Source organism: Bidens hawaiensis, unplaced genomic scaffold (genome assembly GCF_021521415.1).
Source record: "Bidens hawaiensis isolate Kalapana, Puna unplaced genomic scaffold, B.hawaiensis_p1.1 tig00005195_1, whole genome shotgun sequence".
NCBI lineage: Eukaryota > Viridiplantae > Streptophyta > Magnoliopsida > Asterales > Asteraceae > Bidens > Bidens hawaiensis.
The window spans coordinates 756,094-780,612 of NW_027491335.1; positions in this window are offsets into that span (position 1 = coordinate 756,094).

A 24,519-nucleotide genomic window follows, 5' to 3' on the forward strand; every position below is an offset into this window, starting at 1 on the left:
TTTAGTTTAAGCCCAATAGGTCAAGCTTATTTTGTTGGAAAACATGTGAAAAAAATAAATAATTTAATTTAACTTTAATTAGTTTTAACTCATTAAATTAAGGTGTCTCCTTACAAATGTAAGGTTGTGAGTTCAAATCCTTATAAATACAATATAAAGGTGAATTTTTGATGTAAAAAAAAAAAGACTCATTAAGTTAAATTATTTTTGTTGAGTTTCAACTTATTAAGCATTTAAAAAGAGTTTCAACTCAACTACTCAAACCATGAATAAATTTTGTTCGAAACCATTAATGCTACATCTTTCAGGTAAATTATTCTTAAAAGGTGTTTGAATTTTGTTTTCACATAAATACCGAGTGTTACATGGTAGAAAATCACACCAAAAACATCTATATTTTGAGAGAATTTTATACTCTCAAGAACAATCTAAGAACACAAAGCATTCTCCAACATTAAACTTTCTTCTCTTAATTCATGCATGGTTTAACTTCGAGTGCTAGAAGACGCGCAATATCTGTTTTAAGAGACCTGTGTCGAACACAAATCATCAGCCAACGATAACGACTTTAATTGTTTAAATAAAAAGTCAAGAGCAAAATCGAAGACACGTTTCATTGAAAGAGCATCGTTGAATATCTTTACATTCAAATAATTTTATTTAGTTAATTTTATTCGTTTATGTATAAAGAGAGTACCTTTATTAATTATATTGTATATTTTGATAAAAATGTGAACGAACTTCCTATAATCATAAAAGCATATTTTTGTGTAAAGGTTTTTATTGGAGTATTATAATCAAGGTTTTTGGGTTCACAAAAAGTTAAAATATTGAGTACAAGTCGATTTTATTGGAGTATTATATTAAATCAATAGCGTATTACAAGAACGGAGTTTCGATTCAACTTTCATAGATTTTGGTTATGCTTCGTGAAGTATCTTTTACTTTGTTGTGTTTAAAGATATTCAACGAATAATAAATAAACTTACTTGAATGTAAAAATATTCAAAGATGCTCTCTCAATGAAAAGTGTCTTTGAATTTGTTTTTGACTCTTCACTTAAACAATTGAAGTCGTTAGTATTGGTTGAGGATTCTTGTTCAATACAAACCCCTTAAAACAGATTATGCGTCTCTTCTTCGATGAATGTCTGTCTCACAAAGTATAACAAACAGAACAGTATATGTGCTGCGGAGAGCTCAAGCATTCGAAGTTAAACCTTGAATGAAGAGAAAAAATAATAATGTTGGAGAATGTCGTCTTTTTGGATTGTTCTTTAGCTTCTTTTTGAAGTGTTCTTTAGAGTATACGAAGTCTCTAAAAAACTAGTTGTTTTTTGTGTGATTTTCTGCTATGTAAGACCTAGTATTTACTATTTATAGGAAACAAAATTTAAAAAAAATTAACTCAAAGTCGAAACATGTTTTAATAAACTAAATAAAATTAATAAATAACTTTTCCAAATTTATTCTTCTTTGAATATATGAGTTGAAACTCTTTTAATAGTCTTAATAAGTTGAAACTTAAAATAAATTTAACTTAATGAGTTGAAACTTAAAACTCAAATTAAATGTATATGTTTTATTTTTCTTTCATATATTTTCCAACATATTTGTCAGCTTGGCATGTTTACCTTCGGCCGAGCCGGATCCGGCTTGATTTATAGTTAAGTACAGCCCTACCAAGTGGCCACTAATTTATATATTCTTTTCAAAGTCAAATTTGATGTTCTTATTTTACAATAATATCAAGAAACCAAAAGAAAATTTTTCTTAATTTTTCCATGATAAATACTTATTAGAAAATTAGGTGGGGTGATCTTTATCCTGAACCTGAAGACGGTAATGACAAGTAGGTGACTGATTGAACACTTCAAATTTGACTATGCTCTTGACTTTTAACAAACCTTTAGTAATGCAAATTCTATTCACACACTATCCAGCCTATTAACTAGGCTTTATTTACACACCATTTAGTATACATTTTACGACCCGTCGACTCGTATGTTGAAATACTTTTTTAGACGTCATACGCTTCGTATGTAATGTTATACGGTTCATATGGCTTTTGTATAAACAATACAAATAATATGAAAAGCATACGATTCATATGAACAACTTCTAAGTAAAATTAATAAACGCTTTGTACAAAAAGGATACATTTCGTATAGCTCAAATACGAATCATCTAAAATGTATACAGTTCGTATTTGAATGTATAACAAAATAAGTTTTCCTTATAACAACCGTCTAAAACAAACACAATAATAAAGATATAAAAGTCTAGTACATTTATTGTAACAGATTCTTTAAGCAAAACGTCAAATAATATTATTTATCGTCAAAGTATATATTAGGGTACGTTAACTGGTTGACAACGTTGTTGTTTAATGTTTATAATATTGAAAACTTTTTATATGCATCAATAAACTTTAACTACGTCCATTTTTTAGGATTTGTGAAGACTTTGGGTCGGTTTTGGGTTTGACCTAAAAAAGACGAAACCATGAACATTTCTAAGTACTAAACTCACGTAGTTGTATAACAAATACATAAAAATATAAACATTAACATTCATCAAACCCCAACATAGTTGGAAAAGGAAAATACTACTACATCCATCCAAATTAGTAGAATCCACACATACAACAAAAAAAGATAACGTTTACGTGCGTCAACTTTAAAAGATAAACCATAATAGCTAAATTGTGCATTTATCATACTAGGCATCATCATAAACCATGATCCTCGTCACTACCATCACCAAAACTATCTTCATAACCAAAATCATAATCATCACCGTCACCTCTATCATCACCAACACCAACACCACTAGCATCGATTACACATAAATATCAGCGATAGATTGATGGATTAAATGTTAAAACACGTTTCACGCTTCCTGCAAAAGTAATTGTACAATTTAAAGATTATTCATCATACGTTTCGTATTATTTTTTATACAGATCGTATAGATTACTTTTCATGATTTTTCATAAACCTGTATGCATACGATTTGTATTCTTTCTTATACGGTTCATATGGTTATGTTAGATTTACATGCTTCGTATGAAATCTTATGCATCTCGTCTTCCATATAATACGAACTGTATACAAAAGAATATGGCTCGTATAGTTTCTATAGCATATGACTCGTATGGTTTTCCATATAATCGTATGTCTTCCTTGATTTGACTAACTTAAGTTATTATTCCATACGCTGCGTATGTCAGCATACGTTGCGTATGAAGCCTATGATTAGATGGGGGAATGGTGTTTAATGGGTTTAAGTGGTGTATCTATAGCAGACCTCTTTAGTAAATGGAATAGCTTCACATTAGCTACGACGTACGACCTATTAAATATGGACGGAAATTCTTAATAAATAGTACGTTTGCACTGACGGCGGTAGGTTATTTTCTCTTTACTCTCATGTTCATGATTCCTTCGGGTGTCTTTGATTTTAATTTCAAAATTGTTTTTTTAGTTTTTTCTGATTTGATTGTTTATGTTTTGATTTAAAACGTGTTAGTTATGTTTTTCACTAATTTAGACGTTTGCTATATTGTTACACTTTAGTTATGTTTTCACATTCATTTTACCACATTTTGATAGATATCAAATATAACATTTGTTTCCAGAAGGTTTAATTTATAGTTACTAGATGGTCGATCCGAGCTTCGGTGTCAAATCAATACAAAGTTAATTAAAAACTTAGCACACCTTTTCTTTTCTTTTTATTGTTTTTCTTTCTTTAACAACGTTTAGAACTACTCCTAATATTCGAGTAAGTCTTTGTAAGACAAGATATCAACTGTCCATACTGATTTTAATACTTCAATCCTGACTCATCCAACACCACCAAGAAGGAAACCCACCACTATAAAAAAACCTCCATTGATTCAAGTTTCAAACCTAAGACTATATGATTTCAAACGTTAATCAGCACCCCTATGCAATTGAACCAGAAGGTCAATGGTAGTTAGCACATCTATAAGACACCCTTATTTACCGTTTCATCATTCACTAACATATCAATTTTCTTTTAAGAATTGTACGTCTACGTGTACTTTTGTGATTCCAATCTACGTCACACGCATACGTCCATCACTATCTATATATATGACTGATTTTGTTCGAGACCCATTATGATCGGGATGCATGAACTCTTTGTACATCGGGTGTGTTCAAGAGTACAGGAATGGGTAACTCCAGTCTTTGTCAAATCGAGTTCTAGTACATATTTAGAGGGTGTTTGGGTAAGATTTAAAATTTTGCTTATTTGATTTTTGAAAACAAAATGTGTTTAACAAAGGTCTCAAAAAGCTTCAAAAATGAGCTTTTCAAAAGTGTTTTTACTTTAAAAAAATCAAATAAGCATAAGTAAGTTTGAAAAACTCACCCAAATACCCCCTTGGTTTTATAAAGACGATAAGAAATCATCATTTCATAATATAAAATCGACTATATATTGTGAAAATAAATATCATCCTTTTATATGTGGAATGCTATATAAACAACCAAACTTTATAACTTCAGTATTTTTCTAGAAGTCACTGGCAAAGAAAATATGATATTAATTGTCAGATTCCTTGAGTCAATTATCGTTTATTTTACTCATATTTTGTTTTTTTTCGTTTATAAGCACGTGATTATTTAAAAATAATAGCTTATTTAATCTTACTTAACAATAATATTGCAAAAGAATAAGACAAAATTAAAACAATCTTTTTCTCAAATTGGACTCATTCTAAAGGCTGCCATGAGAGTTTTAAAATTGTAGTTTTTATAATTAAAGTTAGGTTGTTTAATTTGTTGCTTAATTAACACATACGTAAATTAATTAAAATATGGTAAATGTATAAATCAAAAGAGTTAAAATTTTATATTTATATAATATACGCAATTGTTCAATTAAATGACTTGATAACATATAATTGATAACTAACTTCCTTAGGTTGATAATTAACATACGGTAATTACTAATTAACATTTGACTAATGATGAATAAAGTTTTTGGACCAGTTATTACATTGTTATTATCAAAGGGTATTTGGCCCGATATTGTCAATGATCCTTGGTCAGATGGCTCAATTGGTAAATACTAGCTGAGTTACTGTGAGGCAATGAGGATGTATCATGGTTCGAATAATGCACGTGACAAGAATTTTAAGGGAACCTCTTGGGAGTCTCAGCTCAATTGATGTACGCCATTAATAAAGAAAAACACTACTGTTTTAGGATTTAAACTCAGGTAAAGTAAATTGTATGCGGGTGGTAATTCGGAGTCTCCCAACAATTATATTGCACTAAAGCCGTTAAAAAAGCTATTAACTTTTTGTTATTGATTTGTTATTATGGTGTGCAAATATTCTTTTGAAATATATTCAAAAACACTTGATGTTATGAATTACCAAAGCCACCTACCATTTACCACCACCACCATCACCTACTTCACCAACCATTTATACTACCTACCACAAGGCAGGAAAAAAAAGCGTTAGGTCTAGAAAGCGCAACTATGTACAAACTACAAAGATCTCAAACTGGTGATTCTCATCAACACAAAACATAGCTAGATTTCAAACCAAAAATGTGGTATGTGGGTCATAACCAAAAGCTTTGACCAAATCAACCAAAATTTCCATGTATTTTGACATAAAATTCGAGAACTTTTATTTGTTTTAACGACAACGAATTTTAAAACCATAACTATATTCACCATATTTTTAAAAATCGAGAGATTCTAAAAAATTAATATGTAATCTTGAGTTTGAGATTCAAGTCAAGAGCAACTAATCTAGGAGGAAAAAAGAGTGAGATTCAAATTGAACCATGTATATTTTAAACTGAAATCACAAAACCAAAAACGCATTTGCTTCTATATAGTCATAACTCGTACCACAGTGATGACAACGGAAGGGGCGGCAAAAAATACGTGACACTAAAAGAATATTAACAATGTAAATTAGGAATTTTTGGACGAGTAAGATCCGGGCTTAGTATCCTTGCCTACTCTTAAAACAATACATGTGTGCATACACGGACAGACCTTACGTATTACTATATCAACGTCACGCGACACTAGTGGAGAAAAAAATCATATGTAATTTTTGTACCTGAAATCAAGTGGCAGTGTATGTTTTTAAATTATGACACCGGTAAAAAAACTTACTACACGTCGCTTTAAATACATCACAGAAGTATAACATTGTTTTGGAGATACGTCGAGTGGTTGATATATTTATAAATTTTAAGCGAGTTTAAAGATAGAATGGAGATGATGTAGGAGAGGTTATGGCATGAGGAAAATCTATCTCTTCTAATAAAAGACTACTTATTTTTGTCACTTGTCACTCTTATAGCCCTCCTCACATTTTTCACTTATTTTTGTCACTTGTCACCAAAATGCTTCAGAACATATATTTTCACATTAATTTTTTTAAAAAAATAGTTCATCCGGTTAAAAGTCATTTACCATGCTTCCAACAAATCCGAAATCTTTGTTTTTTTCTATAAGTTTTTAAAATATATATATCGATTAATTTAATAGTTTGACAACTCCCATAATATTAATTAATAACAGGGGATTATTATTCAAAATTTAAGCATTCCATATTCAATCATTTCGACTATTATAATTAACAATCACTACATTCACTTTACGTAACCTTAAAATCTTCTATTATTATGTTAACTCAGAATAATCACTTTTATTTGAACATGGCTTTAAGGTTAGTATGTCTTTGTCGTTTTCCATTAATATGAAATGAAAAAAAAATCATTTTGTTATATTTTAATTTCCGGTTTTATACGTTGCTTGATTATACAATTGTTAATTGTAAAATATAATATCAATTAATAATTTGTCACACAGAATATTAATGACATCAAATTTATCATGATCAATCAATTTCAAATTCAAAAAATTATAAGGATGACTATATCATCAAAGTTTAGGTAATCTGGTTTTTTGGATAATCATGTTTTTAGGATAAAAATGACCACATGATCTCAAATGACATTATATATATTAATTGATTCAAAAGTATGATATTTTATGTGTATGGATATTTTTATTTGTTAGTTTCATTGATATATTCTCATTCATCTATGGTTGTATGTACTTGAAGAATCTTATTTATCACATGGACAATTATACGTGGCTATATCAAAAGTTATAAGCATACCTATATGTTACCTTATCAAGAGTTACAAGCAGACACGAACTAAAGATTTTGATTTGTGATAAACAATGTATAACAACCAATACAATTACACGTGTAGTGTACAATGACTGTTTTACTTATTTATAACATAGTTTTGTAATCTTAGTTATGCAACTTTTGTTATTTTAATGTAAATTGTAACTGTATAAAATATATGATCGTTTTGTTTACTATATTTTATTTAATGGTTAAAGTACAAACTTTTCATCAATTACCCGTGTAATACACGGACCACAAACTAGTAAAACATATATCCACAACCTTATAATAAGTATCGCTTTTTTCTAAATTTGTTTCACTTTTTTAAAAGATACATAAATCCCATTCCTTTATTTATCTCTAATCAATTATAAAATACTTCTTATTCTTATTTTTATTATTGATTTTTTCTCTTTCTTACACTCATATTCACTCACAAAAGATATAAAATATAGATATGAGGGATGACTAATTAAGAAACAAATTTGGAGGTTTGAATTGCTTTCCCAATAACAATATGGGGATGGGGAATAAAAATGTAAAGGTGTTTTCTGTTTATTTATTTACGTTTTATTTTCTTTGTCATTTTTCCTTAAGTTTAAATCAACTATATAATAATTCAATCTTCCAAACTACTTAAAAACAAACTTGTAAGCTAGGAACAGTCAAATGAGTTAAATTTGACAAAATAAAACATAAATGGTTAAGTTGAGCATTCACAGTATCCTTAGAAAGCCAAAGAAGTTACTTGTCTTTATATATATTTGGAGGCTCACATAATTAGTGACTTGTCTTTATATATATATTTAGAGGCTCTATCATTCCTCATAGCTAGATATATATTAAGCCAAAGAATGTTGTTAACTAAAGGACATATGACCTGGTGGTATCAAGGTTGTTATGTAGTTGATAGTTTAAGTTAAGGTTGTTATGTAGTTGATGGTTTAAGTTTTATTGTAGACTAATTTGTTGAATGCAAACTAAAATTGGAGGGTGTGTTTGTTAGCCATTAGAAAAGGGGGGGGGGGGGGGAATCATTAGCATATTTGATTGTTTAAATGTATTAAATTTAATTTAATTAGTTAGTTGACGTGAGGTCGAAGACTCACTCAAAAATAAACCGAATACAACTAATTAGATAGCGGTAAGTGGGTATCGAACACAGGGAGTTTGTGGAAAATGTGTTACTAAGTAGTTATGTAATTTATCTATATTAAACTAAGTGCAGAAAATAAATTCAATGATTTGGTTGGTTGATTTGATTAACGAAAATAACTAAAAACAATTTCACAAGTTTTAACTGAATTAATAAAAGAATGCTCTCTCCCGATTTCAGGTTCCCAATGTTAATAATGTTAACGTTTACTTTTGGGATGAACTACGTAGACATAGTTCGTGAAAATGCCTTTGATTGTGATAAAAGAGGACTAAGTACTTGGGTTGTAAAAACACAAGGTTGTCACTCGATAATCAGTTTTATATAGCCAACCCTAATTCCCTTCCAATAAATCCCGATTGCCTATGGCACCAAGAACTGATAGTCAAGAACACGAATTACACTATACTAACAATTACTAATCAAACTCATAATCACCATAGCAATATAATCAAAAGATCAAGTTACTATCCCACAAATAACATAAACAATTAACAAACATTCAGTGGAAAACCTTACAATTCGGGAGAGAACACAAAAGAAATTAGCCGAGCATGATTCGGTTCATCATCCCTTCGATTATAGTAATCATAAGAATCAAAATCAAGTCTCTAATGATTACTACACTCACAATAATGTTCTTGGACCCAAAAATCGCCTCTAGGTCGTCTCCAAGTGATAGATATGTGAAAAGACAAAGAAAAACGTATTAAAAACAAAGAAAAACGGAAGTTACAGCTCTCGGACCGTGGCCCACGGTTACCACCGTGGGCCACGGTGGTCTCTTTTCAATTTTCTTGTTTTCTTCATATCTTTCTGGTTTCAACTCCGTTTTCTTCGCCGTTTTCGCCCACGTTCTCGTGATTTCATCCTCTATTTCCTCATACCTGCAAATAACCACACAAAAGTAGTTATCTTGTTCCCATGAAAATTAACACTTAATACATAGATTTTTATATCATTTAAGCTCACTTACAGGTCATACTCCGATGCACCCGTCATTAGTTGTAAGTGAAAAACAACAAAAGCATGTTTAATTCTGATTTTATAATATTGACAAATCTTTGAGCCAATAAGCTAGTGATAAAGGAGAGACATGTTGTTTTATATGACTCAGGTTTGATTTCTGTTTTCATTATTTAGTTTTGGTGGCATCATATGATGATAGAAGACTAGGAGAGTATGTGGCGTTCACTGGTTAGATCATTCTACTTAACCGGTTTTACCTATTTGTCGTGCCTTCGAATGAGTGTTAACAGGTGTTGGCTTTTGATGAGAGTTTTCCAAAAATCAAAATATGATTGTATCTCAATGTGATTAATTCACTGAGTAACCTGTTTGCAACATTTACTGGCCATTAAAAAATTATCACATCTTTGACCACCTGTTTTTTACATTAAATGAACACATTGACCTTCAAACTCGTTTTTTATGTTCTAACTTCCAAGATCTCCTCAATATGTATTGTAAGTTTGTAAGCAACAAAACAATCTACAATGACGTAGGTTTCCTCTTTTGGCCTATAGCGTCTTGCTAGGCTCTTGCCGTTTCGATGAAAGTTTTTGTTCGAAAAAAAATAGCTTTATTCCTTTATTTTAATTATCTTTCTCAAATTGGTTAAATAACTCATGACGCCCAATATATTATTAAGAAAAAAAACATAAACCATATATTCCCATGATTCAGTTCTACTTTTAATGTAAGACACTTAACAAACATTGATGAATTGATTACATGTTTCAAACATAACCAGAAAAAAACTAAATCAACCCCACACGAGTATAGCTTAATCTGTTAACATATTAAAACATAAACAGATTAATTCCTTCATCAAACTTTGCCGGTGACAAGAACCATCTCCGGCGTAACTCCGGCCAGTATGTTCCCATCGGCCATCAAACTATCTCTCATAACCTTAGCTGTGTGCTCCAACAGATCAATATCCGATTCCAGAAACCCCCATTCCTTTTCAAGCTCCTTCACGTCTCCTCCCACACGTTTTGCTTCCAACACTTGCAGCTTCTTGCAGGCAAGCTCTACTTTCAGTTTCTCAAGCGTTGCGTTGATCACCGGAAGCTTTGAGATGAACGAAGATTGTCTGTCCATTGGTAGGAGTTTGGTAGGTTGGATGGTTTAAGAATTAGGGTTATTTATATTAGAGGTTTCTTGGGGAGATGGGATACCTTCTCTCTAAACCTATTTATATTGATTTTTTTAAGTTTTATTTTCCATTTATAAAGTATTTAATACCAAATCATGTATTCTCTATTTGAATAAAAAAATTAAATCATTAATAATGGGAAATAGGCATCGGCCTTTTTTAATGGAAAATTAAATTTGAAACGTGGATGAAAGGATATTACATGTGATAGTTGTTAATTGGATCATGTTTATTTGTTAGTGGGTTAAACTTGACACAAAACTCTACGATCTGAAACGAACTCATAAATATTGGGAGGTTGAAATTATCTTTTGGTATATGAATGTGAATAGTACATGAGTTTGCGATAGTTGACGTGAACTCAACCAATTTAATTTGATTATTTTTATTTTATTTTTGTATATTAATGGCTTAAAATACAAATTTGTAACAAAAAAAAGTGTACTTATCATAATTATGTATAAATATCCAATAGGTTCGGTTTACGACATCAAACACACTTTTTTATAATTTATAAAAGTAAATATGTTGAATGAGTTACCCTCGAATTATCAAGCCTCCCCAAATATGACCTGTTAGACCAAGCGTGTTTGTGGGTTTAAACAAAAACCGAGCCTACACCAAACCCATAAATTTTGTAGCATGTTATAAGTTCACACCCGTTATAATGGTTTGCTTACACATTTTTGGGCTCAAATTGTTGTATTAATCCTATTAAACTCTTTCTTTTTTTCTTTTTCTTTCTTTTTTCAAAGACAAATGTGAAACTTTTCAAAAACAATTATTAAACTTGTCAACATTTAGTAAATTTTATCTTAAAATGTTTCTAAACGTTTTTTTTTTTTTTTACTAAATCTAAAAAGAATCAATCATTAAATACTAGCTAAAATTTAGATAACTATTACGATGAAAAAGTATTATAAAAACAACAATGTTATGCTGCATTTATGAGTGATAGAAAAGGGAAGTTAAGAAAATTTTTCTTTTTTCATTCATGATTTTTTTTAAAAGAAAAAAAGGAGAAAGAAAAGAAAAAATAAGACTTTTTTCCTTCAAACTTTTCAGTCAAATATGGTTTGATTGTGAATGAAAAGTTTATAATTCATTACAATATTATTAATTTACCTTATCTAAATTTCTCTTTCCATATTGTTATGAGGATATAATTGTAAAGTTATAATTTCTTTTCCCTATATTTTCCTTCCGATCTAACTCGAGAATATAATTAACACTTATTTTTTTTTTCTTTTATTTTAACTCGAGAATGCATTTTAAGTTTATAATTTTTTTTTCTTTCTTCCCCAATCCAATCTTAACATTTCTTTTCTTTATATTTTAAGCCCGATAACACAGTTTAGGCCATTTTATTGTAACCTTTTCTTTTAACACGTGGGCTAGAAAATAGTAAAATAGTACATACTTATTGAATTGTTTTTGTACTTTAAACAAATTTATGTTTTCATAACTGAACTAGTCGTTAAACCTTGTTTTTCTGGTTCAGTGGTCAATTTGGTCAAACTGATTTAAAAATCAAGGCAATCATATATAAAAGTTCAAAATACAAATAAATAAAGTATGAAAATTCGTTAAATAAACCTATCCGGATCGTTGCGCGTGGCCGCAAGTTGTTCCCAGTCCGACCAAAACTATGTTTAAATAATATTATATTTTAATAATAAGTAAAAAAGTAGGTAAAGTTGGAATACATTGAGAGACAAACATGAAAAGTTTAAGAAAGATTTGTGATCATAAAAAAAACCTTTTAAAAAAATATAAAAAAAGCATAACTCAAAATATACATAAAAAACAAAAAAAAACTAAAATGTTTTCCACGTTTTTCTCGTTCAAAAAGTTAAACCCACAAAAAAGACATAATGACAAGAAAAAAAACACAATGATAATGTAAACAAACACAAATAATAAATAAATAAAGATACAATAAATCGTAAAGTACAACACAATGTTGAGTTGTATAACACAATATCAATGGAAAAAGACACAATATCAATAAAAAATAATAATCATATATTGACGAAAATAAAAAAAAAACATAATGATAAATAAAAGACACAATAATTTTTTTTCCTCAATATTGTGTTTTTTTAGATCGAGGAAGATTGGGAAAATATATTTTTTTACGTTCTCTTATATAATTTTGAGTTTTGATTTTTTTATTAACTTTTTATACATCTTTTGATAGGGTTTTTTTGTGACTATAAATCATTCACATTTTTATCCTCATTTGTAGAATAACCTAACCCAAAAAATATATGAAGTTCATATCGTCTCTACAACTAAAGCATTCTCAACCGGTTCACCATCCCTATCTCTATAATTACACTAAAAAACAATGTATTTATCTCTCCTATTCAATTAAATAATATTTTTTTCTACCTTTATCATTACAGCTTTCTCTCTCATATACTCACAACCAATCCAACAAATATTAAAAAATAAATAGTGACAAACAATGTTTCTCCAAATTTACAAAAAATCACTACATTTCTCCCTCCACCTTATAATTTACACTCACAGTCACTTACAACATCACTTTATAATTTGCAAACTTCTCTTATATAATTATAGGAAATGAGATGAGAATGCTCTAAAAAACACATAAATTAGGTTAATATATATTTCCATTTAAAAATAACGTTATTCTTTCTATAACGTCAAAGCACCAGATCGAGTTTAACAATTACTAGGTGTTTGCCTTTACAAATGCAGTAATGAGTTTAAATTCTTGCAAATACAAATACAAGTTAAGATCTAACTTTAGATTTTAAAAAAGTAATTACTATAATTTACTCTTTTGATGATCTAGGGTATGCTTGGCAAAACTAGCTGTTAACTGGAAGCTGAAGGCTGGTAGCTGTTAGCTGTAGCTTTTTAAATATTTTTAGGTGTTTGGTAGAGTACTAGAAGCTTTTAATAAAACTAGTTGCGTGCCCGCGTGGTGCGGCGGAATGGGCGCACAACCTAACATCAATCGCATAATCAGTGTCGGTACATGATTCACCTGATGACAGTGCATACATAACCCGAATGTAGACGTGTAATTCATGGAAAGGCAGTAAACGCGCAGCTGATGTCGAAAGTCAAGAAACAAAGCTGAAATTTACACTAATTTCAAATAGATAATTTTTTAAACCAACCTATTTTGATATAAATCTCTTTCTGGACATGCATTATTCTAATCTGAAACATGTTCTGACCTGACCTTTTTCGACTCAAAAGCGTACCGACACGAACCGAACTAATTTAACCATTTTTGTATCGACTCGTTCTAACCCTAATTGGTCTTACACATGACACGAGCTCACCTGACTCGGCTTGTTACCGATCCTAACCGATAATCACGTAGTATGTTACTTTTTTAAACTTAAAGAAGTATAACAATATCATACTCAAATTAAAGAGAATAAAATGTTCATTTTTATGATGTAATTTGTTTAAAAAATTATTAATGTGTGAAAAAATTACGGCCCCTAAAAAGTCATGGGGGTAGTTAGTTTTGAATAAGGGTTAAATGTGTAACTATTATATAAATTAACAAAAATTGATAGAAGTTCAAGTACCAAACTTATAAATTCAAATGTAAAAGCTGCTAGCTAACTTTTTTTCAAACGCTAGTAAAGCGTTCAAATATGAGTTTTTTCTATCAACTTAAAAGCTTGAAGCTACCTTAACCAAACAAAACTTTTTATTGAGTACGAGCTTTTTCTTAAAAGCTTGTAGCTAAAAGCTCCTAAAAACTCATTGCCAAAGATACTCAGCTGCTAACATTGGATTTATAAGGAGATTAAACACCATTAGAAAAAGGGCTATTTCTCCTCTTATAATTTTTTTAAGGAGATATATTTGATGTTCCTCTATATTCATCTATCTCCTATACATTTTGTACTTATTATGTTGACTTACATATAACTATAAAATGATTTTGTAACGGGTTGTTAACGTGTATAACCTTGGGTCGGATCATACGGATGGAGAACGGGTGAACAGCAAGTTCCGGCTACAAAATTTTCTATGGATGAAATGTAATAATAATTTTGTAGAGTACATAACATTATAACTTAATAAATATTATTATATAAACAGTATTAAATATCTAAGAATATTTCTAGAGGTTTAAAAATGTGAGCCATTAGCATTATCTTCTTTTCACAATCTTAAAATTAGAATCGCTATCATTAAGACTTGCAAGCCAAATAAAATCAAAAGGGAAAGATTCGAATTTGGTTAACTCATTACGCATTTGAAATGCTTGACGCAAAGCTTCAAAACAGCTTAACATTTAATTTTTTCATTAATTTTTTTAGAGTTTTATAATCAAATTAAATTTTCTAAGAGAAACTATTTCAACTTTCAAGCAGTTTACATGGGGGATTTTTAAAAGTTCAAAAAATGTTTATATTATATAACTAAGACGAATTTATCACAAACTTCAATAACAAATGTTGTTATGTTCCGTCTTCTTACTTTAAATAAAAACGATTGCTCCAGATTCACTTACTTTTGCTCTCGGCGAACATTTTTTTTAAACAGCAAATCTACCTATATTCTCTTACACTACTACAAACTCATATACCTCGTGTCTGAACTTGTATATCCGAGACATCCCATCTAATAGGCGAGAGCTCTTGGTGAACATACTTGGATTTCTCAAAATTATGTTACCTAATAACTGTTCAATATGATCATTTTTGGGTATTTAAGAATCGTATGATCTTATACCATAATAGACGGTTAAAAAAACATATAACCTCTTTTCAAACACACTAGAATCTATCAATCTCGATCTCGAACTGTCGAACATACTCAAAACCAAATAAACCGGTCCGTAGATGTTATGGCCTTTACGTATTTGGACTGATCCAAAACCTATGGGCTTTCTCTAAAATCAAAACTCACATATTTGAGATTCATTTAAGCCCGACCATTTTATATTTTAACTATACATATTTTTATACTAGTGATAAACTTAATGATTAATAGGTAACCTTAAGTTTTAGTGGTTAAAAGGTACCTCTTAACCATTCACACTTATGATTATCTCTTAACTATTAAAAGGTTATGAACCATTAATAGTTAGTCTATTAATGGTCATTAAGAGGCTACCAATATGATTTCAATTTGTTAGAAGGGTAGAGGACGACATGTGTACTCTTATAGATGCATGTGTTCATGACACCAAACAAAAAAAGTGGGGTATCATGCACCAACCAGTGTGATTCTTTACCTTTTGTACCTTCCACATGCATCTAAAGGGCTTAACCTATGTATCATACACTCATACATGGGGAACATAGAGCGAAAATGACGAGGACTGATGACAAAACATTGTATTAAACGTTGCAATATACTTTATTAAAGGCACTTTGTAAATCTCATGAGATGGTTTGTAGGAGATTTAGTTATTATTCAGATTCAAATAGCTAGTCTAATCTTGTTTATTTTAGTGCCACTTTTTTTTTTTGAATTCTGATAATGTGTTTGAATTGGAATAGGACTATGGTTTAGTAATCGAGTTTTGTGAATCACTTCTGAATGTTCTTTGTTTAACACGTTGTGCCTCTACTTTGTCATGGTGATGATAAATTGATAGCAAACAAATACACCCTGTATATTCGGGGAGATAACACAACGAATTGAATAAAATTGAATGCGGTGACATTTTCAGAATTAATCTGAATATAATTAATTATGTAAATAATAATTATACCGCACTTTACAAATAGTGTAATCATTGTTACTCAACTTCATTTTATTATAGCGTGGAGTAATAATGAAAATATCACCAAATCCAACTTTTTTCTTCAATTCGTATTGTATGTATTGTCTGTGTACGATTAAAACTTGTGTATTGGATACGGCCTATATTATATATATCGGTTCAATATTATTCTTTTATTTTTGTTATTACACTAGTATTGAAGACAGTTTCTGTAGTTACAATGCCGGCTCTTGGGGTGGTAGGGTGGTCGACGTCCACAAGTCCGACACCCCGCTAGGTCCGAAATGTTTTTTGTTTTAATATTATATGTATTTTTATTAAATACAATATGTATATTTAATGCTTAAACACAATTACATAACCACTAGTTTGGCCTAGTGGCAAATGTGTATTACTCCCAACCAAAAGTTATGAGTTCAGTCTAATTTGAGAAATGTTTAATTCTATTTTTATACAAAACTTTTTACACAACCCAAATTATAACCAAGTAAATCCATATAAAATTATTGTTTAAAGATAACAAAACACTTATTTTATTTAAGGTCCAAAAAATATTTCGCCTTCAGCCCGAACTTTTTTTTTCTCGAAGCCGGACCTGTGTAGTTATATATATGGACTAGCCTATATACAGAAGACATAATGTACATATTTGTCTACATAAAAATATATTTTTTAAATGACAAATTTTTTACTTCTTAAGACTTGAACCCGGTAAGCATATTTTGGTGTTTAAAAGGTTTTGCCTCTACCACTAGACGCATGCGTGAGGACAAGAGAAACAATATATATATATATATATATATATATATATATATATATATATATATATATATATATATATATATATGATGGTTCAAGAGAGAAGTCGTTTTAATGCGAGAAATGCGAGAAATCAATCTGAGCCATTGATTTGTCTAATCAATGGCATATATTTATGATGGCAAACTTGTAATAAATAAGAAAAAAATTATAAAAGGTTTATAAATAGAAGGGCATTATGGACAACATTTTTCATTGAGATCATCTTAAAGTCAGTATTTATAATCCAATTAAATGTATTCCTATTTTTAGCAATATTTCACTCCTAACAAATTAATCTACAACTTGGGTTTCCAAAAACTAGACTAATTCTTCACAACAAACAACGAATAAAGGCAATGTGTTTTTTCCTTAAAAAGCTAAGCCTATTAAAATCCACATTTTACATAAAGTGCATTTGTTTTTTCACGTTGTGTAGGGATTTTGTTAGATTATTTCAATACTACGAGTGTAGGATTATTTCATTGTTTTACTGTGTAGGGTTTTTGCACTATGTAGGTGAATGGTAATAAACTCACATACACAAGTAACATAATCAATAATCATTTACATGAATTCAAATTATTTAATTCAATCTTATTTGTGTAGGTTAATATGAGTTATGTGTAGATGAAAATAAAATGAACAAATAATTTGTTTAGGCAAATATGAGCTATGTGTAGGTACAATTAGTTACGTGTATGTGAAAATAAAATGAACTAACAATTTGTTTAGGCGAATATGTATGTGTTGGCTAATATTAGTTACGTGTAGGTGAAAATAAAATAAACAATTTTTAGGCGAATATGTGGTGTAGGTTAATAATAGAATAATAGTAAAAAATATTTATGTTTTTAAACTTAATTAATTGATACATAAAGAAATTTAGAAAAATGATCTGAAGTATAACATGATATTGATACATTTTAATTTAAGTAAATAATTCATGTTTAAAATCAAAATAAAATGGGATAAAAGAAATTATAATGTTACACGCCTTGTTTTTAAAACTTAAATAACAAAAATAACAAAGGGATAAATATGAATAATCTTGTTTTAAAGATTTGGGATGCATGATCAAATAATGTAAGTTAACGGTTTCTTACTTTTGTTGTATGAATAAAATATTTGTTTAAACATATTAAAATGTCCAAAAATAACATTAGTAGTTTCTATATAATCCACTTAGGAAGTTTTACCATTTTACCCCTATATTTAATTAAAATAGAAAAAGAAAAAAAAAATCTGATTGGCTGCATTAATTTCTCGCACTTCTCTCAATAACTTGACTTCTTTCTTGAACTTAATCTTATATATATATAGGGAGAGGATCATGAGAGAACTCCATTTTATGGAGAGAACTAGAGAACTAATAATAAAATATTTTTAATTTAATTAAAAAAATATTTTTCATTTTTTTTTTCTTTTATCCTTCTTATATGTTGTTATTCTTCACCACAAAAAAAAATATAAAAATAAAAAAAATAAAAAAAACTAATGAGTAATGCATATATATATGCAATACACCGACTTTATTTATAATGCATATGTCCAATAGTGTGCATTTTGATATTTGAAATAGTGCTGAATAGCATATATATAGTTGTTTGTATTGTATATTTGCAATAGTGTTATATTATATACAAAAATTTAAAAAAATCGATATAGTGCATATGTGCATTAGTGTTGTATTACATATATGCGATAATGTGTTTTGCATAAAATTATTAGTGTCGTATTTGCATATATTCAATAATGTGTATTGGATAATGCAATTGTGTTGTATTATATGCAATAAAACACTATTGTATATATGCAATAGGCATTAGTGCACATATGCACTACAGTACTACACCGACAAGTTTTTTTTAGGAACAATATCATCTTATTAGAAAGAGAAAAGAAAAAGAAATCACAAAATATTTTTTAAAAATAGTTAAAAATAATTCTTTACTATTCTCTAGTTCTCTCTTTAAAAGGAGTTCTCTCTAGATCCCACCCATATATATATATATATATATATATATATAGGATCAGGATCATGAGAGAACCTTTTTGAAATTGAGAACCATTTTGGACCACAAAAAACTCAAAAATAAAAAAAAATCATAAAATAAAATAAAACATAAAAATCAAAAAAGTAAAAAAACCAAAATTCTTATTTTATCATCCTGGTTTCATAAAAAAACTTGGTTTAGCTAAATTATATACATATATGTATAATATGTACATTTACATGTTTTTTTGTACACATGTGTATAATTTAAGATAAATGATGCTGTACATATGTGTATATTACGTAACTAAAGATTAAAAAAAATTATACATATGTGTATAATACAATGTTTTTTTTGTTTTTTTTTCTATTTTTTTTATTTTTTTAATGAAACCGGAATGAAATATAAAACTTTTGTTTTTTTTTACTTTTTTAAAATTTTTATTATTTTTTGTTCTATGATTTTTTTAAAGGTGTTTTTAGTGGTCCAAAATGGTTCTCAAAGTTCTCAATTTGCAAAGGGTTCTTTTAGGATCCTTACCCTATATATATATATATATATGTAGGGGTGGGATCTAGAGAGAACTCCTCTTAAAGAGAGAACTAGAGAACTAGTAAAGAATTATTTTTAACTATTTTTAAAAAAATATTTTGTAATTTTTGTTTCTTTCCTCCTTCTAATAAGATGATATTGTTCATAAAAAAACACATTATCGCATATATGTAATACAACACTAATGCACATATGCACTATATCGATTTTTTTAATTTTTGTATATAATATAACACTATTGCAAATATACAATACAAACAACTATATATATGCTATTCAACACTATTTAAAATATCAAAATGCACACTATTGCACATATGCATTATAAAAAAAGTCGGTGTATTGCATATATGCATTACTCGTTAATTTTTTTTATTTTTTTTGTTTTTATATTTTTTTATGGTGAATAATAACAACATATAAGAAGGATGAAAGAAAAAAAAATTAAAAATATTTTTTTAATTAAATTAAAAATATTTCATTATCAGTTCTTTAGTTCTCTCCATAAAATAGAGTTCTCTTATGATCCTCTCCATATATATATATATATATATATATATATATATATATATAAACTAAACACAAATTTATTGACCAAGTGCCGCATAAAAGTATTATAGATGAGGACGACTAATGACTAGATTTGTATTATGGAAGAAAGGTACCATAAACACTTTATATATGACTGTTTTACATCTGACATATACATGCCCTAGAAATTTTGGATCTTCTTCATGGGCGTTTATCGATTGATTATTGACTAAATTTATTTACTACTATCCAAGAACAAACTCTTTACACACGAGGAAAAATAAATAAAAAACAAATTGTATAGGTGACCATAAAAAATTGAAAACAAACAAATCCAAATTAAGCAAAAATAATAATAAATACATGACAAAACAAGAAAAAATAATATTTCCTTGATATCATCCAGCTTTTGCGGCCTTGATACGTATGCCAAGTAATATAGTATTAGCCTGGTACAAAACTAATGGTTAATTGTAGATATATGATGATCAATTACGTCAAAGTGAGATGACAAACTCTTGACTCGTTAGTGACCACGCCCACGATGGCTTGGGCCTGAGTAAAGTTGAGATAACACCGATACTAGACAAGGAGAAGAAGGGCCGTGATGATTTTTGATGTGCCGAAACCCCTCGACCCTCATCAAGTTGGAGACGCATAGAAAGAAAAGGACGATGAAAACCACATTCAAAACCATAACACTAGTTTTTATCATCTTGAATTGGGTGTTAACTCTCGATATATGAATATGTTGATGGAGTTGAGTAAGCCTTGGTTCTTATTTATATTCATAGCCATAAGTACTTAAGTTATAAGTATGTGGGGGCGGGGGCAGAGTGGAAGGAAGGCACCTACGTAAGAACAAGGTTTTGTGAAATTGGAAAGTTTGAAGAGGTTCAAACCACGCTTTTGGAAGTCAATAATTCAAAGTCAAATATTAAGGATTGGCATGAGTTTGGTGGGCATGTTCTTTTGACAATATAGAGTATAGAGTATAGACTATGTTTAACACATGAAAACTTCAATCATACATTCATACCCATGGAAATTATGTGTTCAGTAGTTTTAATTTCACTTTACGTGCAAAAAGTTCTATTACTAAGGGCAATAAGATGATTTAGTATAACATAATTTTTTGAGCAATAGACAACTTTTATAAATGAAAAACCTTCAAACACGTCACTAGAAGGAGAGAATAAAACATTACAAGACTAAAATCGGGTTTTCTAACCACCTAATCCAGCTAATATTCACTCCTATTTACATGTCAAAAGAAATTAAAAAGAAACAATAGTGTCAAAGATGTTCTCATTGTTCTTCCTGGAATTGTTATAAAAATGATCGATCATTCCTGAATCCCCATAACATCCACCACAAAGAACAAAACATCCACACCAAAGGCTTTTAGGAGTTTGTCATCCGACTAGAATGTAACAAGTTGATTAGGTCAGTTGGTTTCTTAGAATCTTGCAACTGTAAATTCGAAGAGCTAGCTAATGCACTTCAAGTTCTAATCGCTATGTCACACTCTCCAAAGTCCAAACAAATGATGTATGGTTTTTGCCTTTTGACGTGTGTGATATATGTATGTTTTTATTAAATATTTTTCACACTTTGTCAGGTTTTAAAAGTGGGTTTTCACTTAAACTTAATAAAACACACACAAATGGCAAGTGACTTATAAGTTATAACAATAATATAAAGCAAGCAAAAATTATGATAATGGAAAGATTCAAGATTTAAAAGCTATCACATTAACTTTAGAATCCACTTGACTTCTTATGATGGTAAACTCAAATATATGACAAATTCATATTTTAATTTGTTTATGGAAAAGAGTAGTCACTAGTTATAGATAACTATTCATTTGATTTTTTTGGAAAACTAGTATGAATTATACAAACTAATCACCTCAAATTATAATTGTAAGTGAATCTTTATGTTGAAATTTAAGGATATAGATTATCATTTAATTACAAAACTCAAATCTAACAACCGTTTGGAAAGATTACATGAAAAACACCTAATCCACCTATGGTTGATTAAATTAGAAAAAGTTCAAGTATTCCTTTAATTTATGAATTTTCAACCCAAGTGTAATATCAAAATAGTTGTGTTAACAAAATACTTATAATATTACTTAACAAGAATATCAACTCATAACAAATGTTCAATCTTTTCAAATCTAAACATGACGATATGTGTTTAACCAATTTTCATGTTAATATGCAAAAATTATTTTAACTATTTCTAGATTAAAAGTTATAAAGTTGCAAGAACAACATTTATAAATAAATGATAAAATCAAGAGTCTTTCAACATAACAAGACATACCATTTATAATTCTTGTATATTACTTTCAATTGTTTAAACACAACATTTCATCAAAGGATAACCAAGAATTAATCATTATTTCAACATAAAATTACCATATATTATTTCAAACCATCAAAATTTATCAAGTTTCATCATAAGTTAAGGTGATATGAAGAGTTTAGCTCATGATAATAATGAAATATACATCAAAGTAAAAGAACATAGCATTCATAATTAACTTTAAGATAATCTAACCCAAGAACCAAGCTAGATGATTATGTGAATGCTTAGAACCCCTTCTTGATGTTGTATGGATCTTCAAGAGCTTCTTCTAGCCTTCAATCTTCTGGAATTATGGTGATAATGGAGTGTTTTTGTGTATGTAATTCGGTGTGTGAAGAAGAGAACATAAAAGGCCAATTTATAGGCAAACTGCTACAGGAGGCACAGGGTATGCCAAATTCGGCACGGCCCATGCTGGTCCCCAAATCTCTGACAGAATCTCTCTTGTACTTGAAGCATGTGCACACATTTGACCATCGGGTTTGTCAATTCAAGCATGGGTTGTGTGAACCTTGTTGGCCGACAACAGTCCTTTTTGCTTCCATCATGTTAGGCATCGGGCTGTGCCAATGTGGGCACATGGCTGTGCTTGACCTTGCTAGATGATAAATTGTACTTTTATATTTGTTAAGGTAGACATCAGATTGTGCTTGAATGAGCGCATGGTTGTGCTTGACTATGCATTGGGCTGTGTCTTTCTGGGCATGGGGCATGCTTTGCGCTGGAAGTTCATTTCATCGCCATTTCTTCTAGAAAATTGCTTGTTTCTCTTTTATTTGCTCGTTTATCCCTGGAAATTCAAATTAAACAAGTTAAGTATCAATTCTAACTAAAATTCCCAAGAAATACCACAGATTGGAGCGTATTTGATGTATAAAAGATGTATAATTATGTGTACATCAAACATCCCCATACTTGAACCTTGCTTGTCCTCAAGCAAGCTAAACATGAAAATTCTCCAAATGGTAAAGAATAAAGAGACCGTAACTATAACATCCCCAAAAAGTTAAGGTGGCCCCGAAGAAAGATACACGAACAACCCAACCAACGGTGATCTTATGAATATATGTAGTGACATAGGAAAACATGGTTTGTATTTATGAGTTTCTTTTTATGCAATTACACGTTCTCACAATGTTCACTCACACTCGGTTTTATATCTGATCATTCATGTAATGTTGTATGTATATGAACACTCTTGTCAAAATGCAACTTGTAAAAATAAGCTTGTCGGGGGATCCATTCTCCACCCACTTATTGAAATGTTTGCATAAACAGGGAGGTAATATATGTTGGTGTTTGGTTGGGATAGAGTGTGGAAGGTTTGTTGGTTTAAGGTTCATGGGTTTAAAAGAAAGTAATTATAAACAAATGTAACTTGATCAGGAGCTATGATAAATCTTCCATGCTTTTTGAGTTCACAATATTTGCTCCTTTCATCACCTTTTGTGTATGGCGATCTTCTTTTGATTTTGATTTTTTTATATGACTATATATATAAAAAGTGACCAACAATTAAAACATATTTCTTGACTTTCTTTGGTCTTCTTGAAACTTGATCTTGAAATAAAAGTGGTGTAAAATTGTTTGAAATTGAAGAGGTTGATGTGGTTGGATGATTTTGTGTTGGGTAAAAGGAAATGTTTCTTTGGAGTAGGGTTAATGTGGTTTGTGATGATGTTTGAGGAAATGTTTGGGTAGGTCATATATTACCTCCATATTTATACAAACATACATTTCGTTCGGATCTCGAAAGGTATGCCCAAACAAGTTCTAATTCACACGAAACAAATGACTCACTCAATCCGCCAAAAAGTAACCGATGATAAATTGTAATAAGGCTTGAAGCTTTTCTCACGAAACGGAGGGATTGGGTTTAAACGCCACATTTTGCATAAAGTTTTTCTCAAGAAATACAAACCATATTTTCGGTGTTCACATTAAGTTAAAGTTGATTCAGTGGTTGGTTTGTACGAGCACTTTTCGGAAAACAACCATAACC